The sequence below is a fragment of the Chelonia mydas genome, chromosome 7, assembly GCF_015237465.2.
Source record: "Chelonia mydas isolate rCheMyd1 chromosome 7, rCheMyd1.pri.v2, whole genome shotgun sequence".
Taxonomy (NCBI): domain Eukaryota; kingdom Metazoa; phylum Chordata; order Testudines; family Cheloniidae; genus Chelonia; species Chelonia mydas.
The window spans coordinates 61,284,348-61,299,737 of record NC_057853.1 but is presented as its reverse complement, the minus strand read 5'-3'; the positions used below and the strand labels follow the sequence as shown (position 1 = coordinate 61,299,737).

General features: G+C 43.2%; 1 protein-coding gene across 2 annotated transcripts in view; it reads left to right on the top strand.

Moving 5' to 3' along the window:
• Positions 1-185: 185 nt before the first annotated feature.
• LOC102929349 (dual specificity protein phosphatase 13) overlaps positions 186-15,390 on the top strand; it is a 32,484-nt gene continuing 17,279 nt past the window's right edge. The window contains exon 1 of one of the 2 annotated variants that reach the window (XM_043552049.1): positions 186-313. The gene's annotated coding sequence lies outside the window, so the exon portion shown is untranslated. Of the gene's footprint in view, positions 314-2,053; positions 2,252-15,390 lie in introns of those variants that run through there. The other variant, XM_043552050.1, reaches the window with a different exon arrangement.

Below are 15,390 nucleotides of genomic sequence, written 5' to 3'. Positions count from 1 at the left end.
GTAAATCAATGTAGCTCCATTAACATTAGCAGAGCTACACCGATTTACACCAGCTGAGAATCTGATCCCATTTAGATCTCAGTTTCTGTCTGTTTTTGTCTCAGCTGCCCTTTACTGGATGATGCTTTAGATCCAAAGGTGGAAGGAGATCATGGTTTATAATTAACTCATTAAAAATAGAAGTTGAATACACTTGAAAGTAGCAGGCAGTCGGGAAATCTGCTGTGTAACTGACATCTTAGGAAGAAGCTAAACGGCATCATTTAAACAAAATTAATCCAAAACAGCACAGTGAAGGAGCTGCAACTTCCAGGCAAGTACTTTTAAGCTTGTTTACAAACCAATAACACTAAATTTAATACATGCACTGGGCAGCACAAAATTAATCATAGGCAACTATGTGAGTGGCGGAACAACTGCAGCTCCATGCCATGTTCTGATTTGCATTGTTGTTCCCAAAAACTGAAACATTTGTGAAGCTTTAGATTGCTTTCTCCAGTTGGATTACCAAGAGAAGCAACTTGCATTGAAAAGGACGATTAAAACAATAAGAAAAGGAGTACTTGTGGCACCTTAGAGACTAACCAATTTATTTGAGCATAAGCTTTCGTGAGCTACAGCTCACTTCATCGGATGCATCATGATGAAGTGAGCTGTAGCTCACGAAAGCTTATGCTCAAATAAATTGGTTAGTCTCTAAGGTGCCACAAGTACTCCTTTTCTTATTGCGAATACAGACTAACACGGCTGCTACTCTGAAACCTGATTAAAACAATGTTGCTTTTAATTCCAGTCCAGACAGGGCATTCCTAATTTAAATAGTAAATCCTATAATAACGTACTTCACAACATTTTGTAAGATTTTCCTGATCCACTGTTCATGTTTATAAGAGTCTTTTCAATGATTGACTAATATACAGAGAAAACGTGAAACTGATTATACACAAAATGCTGTCAAATGCACGAAGCAAACTGAAAAAATAGAGAAAGATTTTTTTTGGTAACTCCTTTCAATTACAATGATCTTAATGGTTACTTAAAACCAAAGCAGAATGTGAGAAATGTGATTTTTGCAGTGACAGAATTCCTTGAAAATTGCAGTTATTGAGGCAATGCCTACTACAGGGCTGGGAAGGCAGTGAGTAGGAACGTGCAATTGATCAATCTCTGAGAGCAAAGAGCACAGACCTAGGAAACTCGTTTAAATTAATTCCTGCTAAATATGGACCATCAGACATTACTGTCTGCATGGGAAATTATACACAGAGCTGTCCCAGGGCTAAGGGGACACTGTTTATCTAACCCTCGCTACGTAAGAATTTAAAGGAAAACTCCAACTCAGCACACAGGGCTCATCATCTGCTTCTGTCAAGATAAAATCATGGGGGAGATCATCCCCCTCACTCCGGATCTATGCAGGACAGGCTCCTTTATATAGAGATCTACCCGCTTCATGTAGAAGGGACCTCCATCACGTCTGTGGTATTGGCCACCCTGCACCGCTCAGGCCTTGCAGAGCTCTCTTCATGAAATCCATATGGTAGGAGGAGGAGACTAAGCCAAGGGCAGAGCCAGGGAGATGCAAATCATTCCCCTTCTAGTTCCATGGAATTTACTCTTAGAACCTGAAGCTGTTTTACCTTTATGTTACCCCTCCACTCCCTTTACCTCCACCAGGTTTCTCAGGGCACCCACAGATGAGGGCGTGCCTGGTAGCACAGTCCAATGCAGCCAGACTGCCAGGGGCCACAGCAGGGAAAGAGGAACTGGGTCTTGTTGCAGATAGCTTTAGCCTCAGTCCTCACCTTCTGCTGCTGTGGCTTTTTCCATGGGGGCCACACACCCCCAACCTGACCAGCCATCATGGGGCAATCACAGAGAGGGAAATGGGTCCTAACAGATTAGTAGAGCATGTTTGTGTCTGTTTTTAATAATCTATGAGGTTATTAAAGTAACAAGGGCAGTCTTTAAAATGAGTGTGTAAAAAACATGATTGTCCCTTTAAAAACAGAGCTGTCTGCTGAGGCTCCAATGCTACACTCCTCCCCTCCTCTCTTAGCTTCATGCTCTCTCTGATCTTTCTTCCACATCTTCCACCTTAAGGTTTCTCTTTAGTGTGGCTGCTATCCTCTCTTTCAGGAACAATATCCACTCTACTTATTCAGTGCCCCTGTTTTGTGATTCCAGTCTCCTGCTGTCTGCTAGGCAGGGAGCAGAAGTTGCAGGACCTGGAGCTGCCTTTGAGGTGCAGGTAATTATTATGTGCATCTGTTGTATTGTGATCTCTGCCTCAACAGGTGGAAAACATGCTGTTGCTCTGATAGATTTGCAGTGCTCTGCATTCTTGGCTTCTCCTTACTGTGAAGCTAGTCATGTGCTGTTTCTATAATAAACACAGCCTTACTACTGCCACAACACCCCCCTCCCCTCCCCCCACACCCCCAGTAAATATCTTTTATCGGAATGAAACCTTATTAAGGATTTGAAGAGTTATTCATTGAAAGCAAAATATGAGCAGTAAGGTTGGGGAAAGAATGAAAGACTAGTTTGCTTCCTTTCCCTGGGGCCTATAAAGGCAGCAGTGCCTGCACTTTAGAGTTGGATATTGGGGAATTACTTAACCCAAAATGATGGAAACAATTCAGGCTATTACAGTATAGCATGAAAGTTTCTCACATTACATCTGTTTCTCATTCTACAGGCTATATTCTGCCCTCAGATACACATGCACAACTCTCATCAACTTCAGGGCAAATTGTATCTGAGACCAAGACATGTCATGCTGTCTTCCTAAAGCATCTCTATGGTTTAGTTGATGAGCACTCTCACCTGTGGGCAAAAGGACTGTGTACACAGCTTGTCTGATTCCCAGTGGTTTAGTTCTGAGGTGTCCATACAAACATTTTGTTTGCTGGTGTCAGTTTGAGAGAGATCCCCATTTGCTGAGTTTCACTTTGAGTTTTATCTTCCTAGTAGCCCCAAGCTATAGGCCAATTTATCTACTATGTACAACTTATAAACTTCTTGAACGTATCATCCTCAAAAGAATATGCCCTTTTACTGAGCCAATTATCCCTGTTGAACAGGCAGGCTTCCAGCCAAAACGTAGTAGTTGTGATCAAGTTCTGGCACTCACAACTCACCTTGAGGCTGGCTATTAAAAAAACCTAAAAACTAGCGTAGTATTTGTTGACCTGTCATCTGCATAAGATACTGAATGGATTAAGGGACTGATGCTGAAACTTGCTAAAATTATACCTTGCTACCACACACTTCACCTTCTGTGGACCATGCTGAGTAACAGATGCCTACGGGTGTACCTGGGTAATAAGACTAGCTCACCCCATATCATAAACAACGGGCTACCACGAGGCTCTGTACTTGCGCCAACCCTTTTTAATATTTACATAAATGACATGCCTCCAACTAAATCACGATTATGTGGATATGCAGATGATCTTGCCATGACAATCCAAGCATTAAAAACCTACATGACATCGAGAAAGCATTAACTGAGGACCTCCAAAATATGGAACAATATTTCCGGAAATGGAAGCTCAAAACAAATCCTGGAAAAACAATAGTAAGCACATTTCATCTTGATAACAGGAGTGCCAAAAACACACTGCAAGTAGCTTTCTGTGGTAAAAATGTGCAACACGATTACACTCCAACATAGCATGGAGTGAAACTCGACCGCACCCTCTCCTTCCAGGATCATCTTGAGAAAGTAGCTGCAAAGATAAAAACAAGAGCCAACATAATCCAGAAACTAGCAGGTACAACCCTGGGGTGCACCAGCATCAGTGCTGCGAACATCCGCAATAGCACTTGTATATTCAGTAGCTGAACATTGTGTGTATGGAGTAGATGCAGCCACGCACCATTTGTGTGAATACAGTGATCTGGTGCATCCTGGGGACCCTTAAGTCGACTCCAACACGTGCCAAACTGCTGCAACATTCCGCGAAGCTCAGCAAATCCAGGAAAACAGATGTCTTCCTATTCACCAAGATCTTGACAATGCCTCCCTGCAACATCTTAAGTCCCTCAAGCCTTTCTGGGAACATTCATTTAGCTTCACGCAATCAGGCTAGGATCAGGAGGAGGCTTGGAAAGCAGATTGGGCTAAACAAGACTTAAAAAATAAGCACCTAGTGCCAGTTCCCATGCAGAAGGTTCCTGGTTTGACCTTCCACGGTATTCTTGGTCAACTCTGAACCGAATTCAAACCAACGATGGTAGAATTGGATATCTAATGCATAAATGGAAAATCAAGGACTCCCCGTTGTCCGAGTGTGGTTCCCCATGACAGACCATCGAACATATCACTACCTACTGCCCAATTTATAAATATGAAGGAGGCATTACTGCAAAAAACTCTGCTACTGCTCACGTAGCCATTTGCCTCGATCAACTTCAGGTGAAATTGTAGTTGCTGCTCTACACCAGCACTACGCAAGAAAAAAAGTAGCTCCAGAACAAACTCAGAACAAAACAGAGCCAATACTGCCCGTTTTCATCTCGTTTGGGGGTCATAAGCCACTGAGTTTCCCATGGGTTGGTCTCGAGCTAGTCCAGAATTTTCCGGCACAACATTTTTTCAACAGAAAACATTGATTTGTCCCGTAAACAGTCTTCATTTAGAAAGAGTCAGTTTCAATGAATATCCTGATTTGAAAAAAAAAATTGAAAAGAAAAGTTTGAAACTGTTAGAATATCCCGTGTTGACATTTTTTAAAAGAAAATTTTCATTTGCTGGTTTAAAAATGGCTTTTTGTGTAGAAATTTTAATTATTTGTAGTAAAAAAAAAAGTTAAAATAAAAAAGGCTCCATGAAAATGCAGTTTTTACAGGTTATTGAAATGAAAGGTTAGGGTTAGGCCCAATTACATTTTTGGATTATCCATTCACAAAAATTTTCAAGATTTCGATTTCTTCTTCTGATTTGGTCCTGGAAAGTTTTTTGATATCTCGAAAACTCTTGTGGGTCAGGAAAGTTGTTTCCCATCCAGCAAGAGTTTGTTCCAGATATCATAAAATTGACCCAAGCTTGTCTAAAAATGCTCTGATTTTTTTTTTCTTTCTTTCTTTGTTTTTTTGTTGTTTTTTTTTTTGGCAAATCAGGTCCAAGATTCAGACTGTTGAGGAAATCCCTAATAAATATTCCATTTTCGGTCTCCTGGAGATTTCATGTGGCTTTGGGATTCATTATGAAAGATTCACATCACTCTAATCCTGGCTGCAGATTCTCTGCAAGACTTCCATTTATCCCCAATGCTCACACTACAGAGTACTAGCCGGGGGCCAAAGGCAATTTGACCAGGGAGGTTCAAATTCTTCCATATTTGTCACAAAGATATGCAACCACACAGCCAAAAAAGGTGATCCTTTGTCCTGTGAGCAAATTAAGTTGGTCTGAATATCACTGTTGACCTAGGGATCTGCATGAAGTCCCCAAACGAGGCTGTGCTACAACTCTACCTCTAGCATATATTGACGAAGGAGATAATTGACTTTCCTTTCTCATTCCAACTATTTCCCCCACAATCCCAGTTTAAAAACCAATCCAAATTAAGTGATGATTGTATGCTTTAGTTGGAAATTAAATACATCTTTTATCAACATTGTTCCATTTAAGATATTGATATATCTATTTATACATATGTATAGCTGTTACAGCCTAGCAGTGCAACCCCATTGGCTTCAGTAAGATTACATTCGTGTCACTGAGAGCCAGATTCTCCCAGCAAGTACAGAACCATACCTTGATTGTCCCAGGAGTTTAGAACAAGTTCAGTCCTGACTTTAGACCCTTTGGCCCCCACGTGGGCAGACCCACCAGGCCGTTCTCTTTCTCACCAGATTAATAGCCTAGTTCTTACTTGATTTATTATTAATTGCTAACATTTCATGATTACTTTTTTCACTGCTTTGCAATGGAAGCAATAGGATTGGTCTAGTGACCCTGTTGTTCATTGCTGTGCTCTGCTGTGAAAAAGATCCTGGGCCAATTCCTCGGACCTTTCTCTGGTGCCTCAAGTTGGGAGCCTTGAGAATGCACAATGGTGAGCTTCAAGGTTGAATAGATTCATGGTTTACCCACAGAGTTAGAAACAAAAATAATATTCAAATACTCCCCCTGAAAGATTGCAATGACACTACTTTATTCCTTAAAATGAAAAACCCTAGCACACAAGAACCAACAAACAGTGAGAGATAAAGCAGGCTGCTCCCTAAGGCACAACTCAAGCCACCTTGCTCTAGCCTGGCTCTTTGCAGGCTGCCTGCTGAAGAACCAGATCACACACTTCTCCATAGAGCCCCCTAGGCTGTAAGCAGGACCAGGAAACCCCTGACTCTTAAAGTGATAGTGTCATTTTAACACAGTTTTCAATACACCACAATAAGCAGCTGACATGTCTTTACTGTAATGCCTGTAGCCAGTCCAACAGTAGTCTCAGTACGCTCAGAACAGAGCTGCACCCAGTCCTCTATGACTGAAGGGCAGTTGTTGCAAAGGAAGCCACAGGGACAGATGGTACAAATAGAACTGAAATGTGAGGAGAACCCACGCAGAGCACCACTAAAAGGATAACACCGAAAAAAAACCAGGAGGGGATTCTCTGTGCCCAACTGTTTGTAAATACAGTTATAAAACCCTGCCTCCTCCAAATGTTAGACTGTCACATGGGATGAAGGGGATCCAGTTATTATTATTTATTATACGTATTGCTAGGCACTGTATTTAATGGTCCTTGCCTCCAAGAACTTATTACCCAAATATAAAGTCAAGAGACAATAACAAGTGGATACAGATAAATGGGAGCACAACAGTTAGAAGTTAGTCTTTGGGATCATTCTGTAAACACATAAACCTCGCTGTCAGTCAACCCACACACTAAGGTCACTTAGACCATTTATATCGCATAACATTCACTCTCATACAACGCTGTAAGTGTAGATGGAATGCAGATTCTTTTGCTCCAAAAACCAGAGGTCCCTACCATTAGAGTTTAAGGAGCACCTCCTTTGGCTAAAGCAGCATTAGGGATTACCGCCTCCTTAGGCCTCCAGCTACTAGAGGGAGACATGCCCTTCAGAAAGTTGACCCTTGCACCTAATAGAATAATTGTGCCTCTTTTTTTTTTTTTAATGGCTAACTAGTGCCTCATACTGCTCTTTGTAGAGATATCATTCCTTTACAGGGTAAATTTTGTTCTTTTCTCTTTTTTGCTTGTAATGTGTGTTATGTTTTGGATCGTTTTTTTCTTGAATGGTTAGTTATTTTAGAAATGTGGTAAGAATTAACCTATACTCAGGCTGATCCAAAACAGACATATTTTGAATCCAGAAAACTAGCACAAATGCTGGGATGAAAGTCACCCACTAGGCACAATCTGATCAGTTCCTGTTTGTCTCCTCTACAGCCAGCTTAACAGTGAGATTTTACAATGATGGCTTATGTAGACTGGGATTTCATTTATTTCCACTATATTTTTTAGACTGTGAGAGGATGAGCCAGCAAATCCCAGTCCGTTCAAGCTCAGTTTGACCTTTGTACTAATTTACTTTATTATTTTTAGTTCTCAAATGGTGCATTACTCTATACCCAGGGGTCTGATTATAACAGGCCAGTATTTTAATGATTTATGAGGGGCACCTGGGATTGCATGGGTAGCACACGCATTTTGTCACTGTTATCGGAGAAGCCTTTATTGATCCTTACCCAAGCACCAAGACTGAAGCATCTCAAATTCCAATAAACTTTAGCTCACCAACCTGATTTAACAGGTGGTCAGGGTTGCACTTGGACTGACCATAGCCCTTACTGTGGGAATAAAACAAAAGAGCTGACTTGCTTTGGTCTGTTGTAAGTCTCCCATCATGAGAAGATCTCCATTCCTCTCTTCTGTTCTGTTTCTACCTCGCCCTGGGAAGGGAAGTGCCAGCCTTTGCCTATTATCCAGCCGGAAACCTAAAAGACAGGACGTTGCTACAACTGGCGTGGCTCATCTCTTTGCCAAAGGAGGTTGGTGGAAGGAACATGCTGCTGAAGCCGCACTTCTGAAGGCTCTCTGATGTGCTGAATCTTGGCCTTTGCAAGCAGCAGTCGTGTTGTTCGGATTAGTGGAAATCGGTGAAGAGCCACTGAGAAAGCAAAACTCAGAGGCAGTCACAACATTTAGTGCAGGCGCATACCTGCTTTATGAGGGAGGTCCCACCCACAGCAGCAGCAGCAAGGACCGTACAAGTTTCCCCAGTTCTGTCTGGGAAAGAGCCCGGAGTCCTGGAGAGCAGCATGTGGAGCTGTGATGTTTGTCACATCTTCCTTGGTTTGGGTGTGCACATCCTGAATTTCTTTCTGAACTTCAGGGTCAAGTGAACCCCGAAACTCGAAGCACCACTTAGCCAAAAGCATCAGTTCGGAGTGGGAATCATGCAGAAGCACCAACTTTTCCCCACTTTGCGCCTCAGACCCTAAACTGGCCCAGGCTTCCTGGGAGACAGACGTAGCTCTGGGAAAATCTTTCCCAAGTTTTGGACTTTGCCTGGATTTGGGTTTCACTACCAACATTTTGCATAGCTCTGCTCCTGGCTAAGCTAATAACCTGCAGTCTCAGAACTGCTCGTTGCCTCAGTTTCCCCATCTGTAAAATGGGGATACTAACGCCTGCGTCACAGGCTAAATTTAGTAATGACTCAGACTGCCATAAAATGCCCATTCTTAATATACTCACTGTCAACCTCCTGCCATTTCCCTTCATTCCTCCGACTCCCTCACTAAATGTAAAAGCCTCCCTTCTGTGTAAATACAGAGATACCCAAGTCATCGCTTTCCTGAAGCTCACAGCACAGAGCTACTGGTACACCGCAACTCACAGCAAAGGCTATGGGTCAGGAACAGAGGCAGCAATGCTGCAGCTAGCCCTAAAGAAACAGACATGGCAGGAAGCAACCTGCTAGCAATGACCTCTCTAGACAGGAAAGTTAACCCCTTCTTTTTCGGCAGTTTTAATGGGGAAGCACTTTGGAGCTAATACAGGAGAGAAGAGCCTCACTTTATATCTGGTAAATAAGTACTTCCTCAGTAAACTTTTTGGGGCAAGGGTTGTCTCTTTACAAGTAATGGGATTGAACCTGGGACCTCTGGCTCTTAAACCATGAACGTCTACAGCCTGAGCTAAAAGATATAGCTGGCTCATCAACCTCTATATGTGGCTTGGCCACCACTAGAGGGGAACAGAGCCCCACACTGAGTGGGTGTGGGTTACACTTGTGTTTTTGTACAATGCCTGGCACAATAAGGCTCTGGCAATATAAGTAATAAACATGATTCTGTTTCAGACTATTTGGGACAGAGATCAGCTGAGCCAATCTGGAAGAGTGGGTAGACTGAGAACACGAACAAGGGTGTAAACCTAGCAATGGGTGAGAGGAATGGACGAGGGACGGGAAGCAGCACCAAAGCAGCATTTAGTCCTTCTGTCATCTAGCTAACTGTAGTCGGACCCGCTCGCTGTATGTGGCCTTCTCCTGTTGCACACAGCCGGTGACAAGATGTCCAGGTTGACAGCTCTCGAAAACAAGCCTGTATGTTAAATAGTGGAAGGCTTATGCCTGGTGGTCAGCATGACATGCTTTTAGAAGTTGCTTTGAGTACGACAGTCATCCCAAATGCCAGCAGCAGCTGCTAAAGAGAGAATGTTTTCTGCTACGAGAATTTACCTTGTGCGGATAAGGTCCTAACAAACCCCTTTCCTGCACAGCCATCACACTGGCGTTTAACTCAAATCACCATCAGTTACAGAGATGAAAAGGTACCTGCTTGGAAGAAACCAGTCCAAACCAGCTGTGAATAATCCAAAATGTGTGCTTCTCTGCAAGAGTACCCGAAACAAACGCTGTCTGCTATAATAAGATGGTTGGAGTCCGTACTAGGAGGATGTACTAGCCATGACATTTGGATCTGGATGCAAGTTTCCCAAAGTTCTAGGGGGTGGAACTGGAATTCCAAACCAAAACTCTCAATCTTTCCAGGCTCCAGACACTCTAGCCCCAGTGCATAAAATGTGACCTGGGGCAAGGGATGATTTGCCTTATCAAACAGTGAAAACTGAGGCTCCCCCCACTTCCAACAGAGCTTTGGTATTTCTCAGGCTTCACTTCAATAAGGCTGTGGCCCACAATTCACCATTGGCATCAATCCAATGCTGGAAGAAGATGTAGGGTCGGCAGGACTCGGGCAGGCATTAACCATCACGACCTCCTACAGATTTAAAGAAACAGTGCACATATCCTCACAGCACCCATGTATTTTTCCTGCAAGAGAATCCAATAGTCCTGTGAAATTCTCAGAGATTACTCAGACGTAGTCAAGAGATCTAATGCAACAATGTGGCAGCCCACAGAGGGGCCATATCATTTTCATCACAATCCAAAATGGTGACCAACAGAAAACTTGGAGCAAAGCAGCAAAGCAAGCAAAGCGCTGGGTTTTAAACATAAAATGGCAGCATGTACCTCTGCTGACCCCACAATCCAAACCTCCCACTGAAGTCAGCCTTCCTAAATACCACTTAAAGTTTGTCTGGAGGGCCAGTTTGGGTGAAAGGTATGAACTATAGACTGGAGCTGTGAGCAAACCTATGAAAGGCACCTCTCAATTTGTCTTCATTTGAGATACCAGCATCTGAGCTGGGCAGGGCAGTTGTTGTTCACGGTCACACTTTTAATGCAGACTGAAGTGCTTTGCACAGAAAATGTTTGAGATTCCTGAATCACTAACAGTTTCTATCTTGCAGTTTTGTGCTGCTGCCCATGACTATAGTATCTGATCACCATGCATGTAAAGTAGACTTCAAGGAGTGTCTGGTTCCTCTCCATTTTCAAGTAATGGAAAGCTCCGCTGGGATAGGATTTGAAGTTGTGGCCGTTGTTGTGGTTATGGTGGGAAAGGTTTATTAAAGAGGACGCAATTGCAGCATTTCCTACAGGTGGGCAGACTGGATTCATCTCCTCTCCTCCAGACTTTCATTCCTCAGCCAGATCCCCTGGACCAAGAATGCATTTTCAACCAGTTCTCACGCGCATCAACCAGGACTTTGTCCCAGAGGGATGCAACTGTCCTGGTGGTTGATGGAAAGAAAGGCAGTGTGTAATACAGCTGGGTGCTGATCCATCCCTGGCTTTGAAGACTGTGACCAAAGCATTAAACTGGGAGCGGAAGCTGACTGGGAGCCTGTGGAGTTTCTGGAGCATGGGTTTCATCACAGAAGAGGTGGCAGATGCATTTTGGACCAGCTGGAGCCTTTGGATTGTTTCACATTCATAATCACCGTATCTGAAGCTGTACCAGAGCCTAAGTGTTTCATTTTACTGTTCAGGTTGATGGGAATGGAGGGAGCTCAGCAGTTCCCAGAAGCAGGGCTCTGTTGGGATGCACATGCTGTCATTACAGTTTCTGTTCCAGGGCGCCATCCTGCAGCCATTCTCCTGTACTTGCTCTGCCAAAAATCCAACCGTCTTCAATGGGCTGACAGGGGACTGACTGCAGGATTTGGCCCATGCTGCTTCCTTCATTCCTCTGCCAAGAGCTAAGTTCAGGCCCTCAGGGCTCTGTTTCTCTCATGCTCCAGCTGATGACCTCATGAACACCTAGCACAGGGGAGGAACACAGCTCCCTGCACAGCTTTAAATGTTTGTGTTTCCTTGCAAATGCCAATGGCATCATTGACACCTAAGGGCCTGACCTCCGGTCTTGGCAGGTAAAAGCCTTTTGGGTCACTTTACACTGGGGTTCCTGCTCTTGATGAATATTTATTTAATGATAGCTAGATGGCTGTAATTAAAGTTACTGTAAAGCACCGTCTAAAATGCACTAGTAATAAATTCTTAATAGCCGATGCTATAACAAGCAGTTACAAAAAATACATCGTAATGTGCAGATTGTTAACACAATGTCTGGGCCTGTTTAATGCAGGTCTTTAAAGAGTTACAATGCACGCTATTAAAGTGGCACATAAAATTCGTAACTAGTAAATAAAGGGCCTAATTCAGCAACAAAATATTTCCAGGCAGCAGGGGTGTAGAAACCATGGAAAATTGATTTCTGTGTGTTCACTGTCTGCCATGGTCCCCATAGCTCACTCTCACAGATCTTGGGAGACAGACCAGTCCTTGCTTACAGACAGCCCCCCAACCTGAAGCAAATACTCACCAGCAACCACACACCACATAACAAAAACACTAACCCAGGAACCTATCCTTGCAACAAAGCCCGATGCCAACTCTGTCCACATATTTATTCAAGTGACACCATCATAGGACCTAATCACATTAGCCACGCCATCAGGGGCTCGTTCACCTGCACATCTACCAATGTGATATATGCCATCATGTGCCAGCAATGCCTCTCTGCCATGTACATTGGCCAAACTGGACAGTCTCTACGTAAAAGAATAAATGGACACAAATCAGACGTCAAGAATTATAACATTCAAAAACCAGTCAGAGAACACTTCAGTCTCTTTCGTCACTCGATTACAGACCTAAAAGTGGCAATTCTTCAACAGAAAAGCTTCAAAAACAGACTCCAATGAGAAACTGCTGAGCTTGAATTAATATGCAAACTAGATACCGTTAACTTGGGTTTGAATAGAGACTGGGAGTGGCTGGGTCATTACACATATTGAATCTATTTCCCTAAAATTAAGCATCCTCACACCTTCTTGTCAACTGTCTAAATGGGCCATCTTGATTATCACTACAAAAGATTTTTTCTCCTGCTGATAATAGCTCATCTTAACTAATGAGCCTCTCACAGTTTGTATGGCAACTTTCAATTTAGCTGTATGTATATATATTTCTTCTTACTATATGTTCCATTCTATGCATCTGATGAAGTGGGCTGTAGCCCACAAAAGCTTATGCTCTAATAAATTTGTTAGTCTCTAAGGTGCCACAAGTACTCCTGTTCTTTCTCCTAATGAAGCCTGTTTAGCTCTTTCTTTGAACAGTGAGGAGGAACAAGTTAAACCAGACCAGGCACCCTTAGAGAGAGTCCACATTTCCCGGCTGGGACACCTTTCTGCACCCCCTTAGTTTCACAGGGCTCTGGCATTCGAGCCCCTGGCTTAACTAGGTCCTTTCAGCTGAGGGTGACAGGTTAAGCACCTTTCTGCTCCCCTTTATTCATACAATCATGACAACAACATTGGTAACAGCATTTCACTACCCCTGCATTCAGTACTCAAGTGATTTGTAACCCAACACCAGCCAAAGTTGATTATTTTGAGCAACTCCGCTCTATCTGCTGGATATGTAAGCAGAGTAGGTGTGTTCATGTAAATACAGTTTGCTCCTCAAGTCTCTCCCCCTCCCATCTAGCTGTCAGGGGAGAATTCATTAGACCCTGCTTACAGTTGGAATAATGGTCTCCCAAGCCAGGAGAAAGAGGGGGAACTCCCATCTACTTTTAGCAGTGGAGCAAGAGCTGTGTTTCCCTGAACTTTAACCCCTGGCTGTGACCTTCAATGTAGTGTAGGCAACATCTTTGGTGAGCCCATTTCCATTTTAAAGAACAGTGACAGCAGCAGCTGTAACCAGACTTTGCAATTAACCACAGTATTACTGCACAATAGAGTGAATCCTCTCCATGCTCTCCCCTTCAGTGACCACACACACGAACATAATACTCATCAACAGATACACCAACTAGCTGATGTCACAAGAACATCTGATACTCTATAGAGCAATATAGACCCATCTGGAGGGACCACGTGCTGTTTTACTTCCTGAAACATTCAAGATCAGCAGGTATGATCCCAACTGACCAGCCCACAGAATCACTGAGAGGGGAAGAGAAATAGGTCAGGGAGCCATATATGAGGCATGGTTTACAGAAGGGCTGTGTCTCCACACTTCCAGCTGAAGTCCATAGGAGCTGGGGCAGGCTCAACACCCCTGAAAATCACGCCAGATAGTGATGCCCTTATTGATATTTGGGTAGTACACCTTACTCCACGAATAATTCCACTGCATTCAATGGGACTTCACATGGAGTAAGGTCGACTCAGTGTGAGTAAGGGCATCCAAATCGAGCCCGATATTGGGAGAGGACACTTGCTACCAGCATAGTATCCAAGGAGAACACAGGCAGATGTTTTATTCTCATCAGTGCAGCTCTATGTTGTGTGAAGACTGATCTAGCTCACATTCCTCCAGACATTGAGACTACATTGTATAGTGAAGAGCAGGCCACTGAAATGGATTCTGTAAAGTCACACTAATGCATGTGGTCGTCACCTTACACTAAACGCACAGCTGGTGCTAAACTTGTCCCTACTAAATTTGGAAATGCTATTCAGATTACATCCTCCAGCTGCTGGAGAGATTTTCTTACAGACAGTTGGCTGCTCAAATACCTTGTGCATCCCTGGAAATGGCCAATGTCTCAGCTTTCAAACCCAGCCAGTCCTACCTCAATCATCACTGTAGTTGATTCATACTATTTCCCACAGCACTCTCAGCAATCAATAAATTATGGCTCCAGTGAGACTATCGGGTTAAACAGCAAGAAGGAAGAATGATTACTATAATATTTGCAATTTGTGTAGAGATGTAACAGATAAAGTATAAAACCTTTCCTCAAACATATGTTATCATGCAGTAATCTTTCCAATGGATAGGTTTTCTGCAAAGCATTTGTGACTTTCAAAAGCACAACTGTTAGCAGTGGTGTTGTGGCAGTGTTGGTCCCAGGATATGAGAGCGACAAGGTGGGTGAGGTAATATCTTTTACTGGACCAATTTCTGTTGGTGAGAGAGACAAGCTTTCAAGCTACCCAGAGCTCTTCTTCAGGTCTGAGAAAGATAGTCAGAGTGTCACAGCTAAATACAAGGTGGAGCAGATTGTTAGCTTCTTATGCTAAACACATATTGCAAGAGACCATTCCGGGTGATACAGAAATGTGTAGAACCCATGGATCTTGAAAAGTGTAGTGGAGGGGGGGTACTGATCATCATAGTAATGGAGATATGTCTGCAGGGTTTGCATCTGTGTAGCACCAGATCCTACCATCACAACATGTGGTGCACCTTATCCAGTGCACTAAATGCCCCAATAACAATTTCAGTGGGTGAAACAGACTACTACCATGCTCTTGAATGACCTCCCACAGAAAAATGATAAAAGACCATATAACCCATGGGTGAACACTTATCACAGAATGATCACTCCATATCTGACCTCTCTGTCCTCATCCTCAAAGCAAACCTGCACAACACCTTCCAAAAACAAGCCTGGGAGCTTAAATTCATGTCTTTGCTAGACACCAAAAATCATGGACTCAATAAAGACACTGGATTTATGGCTCATTACAACAATCT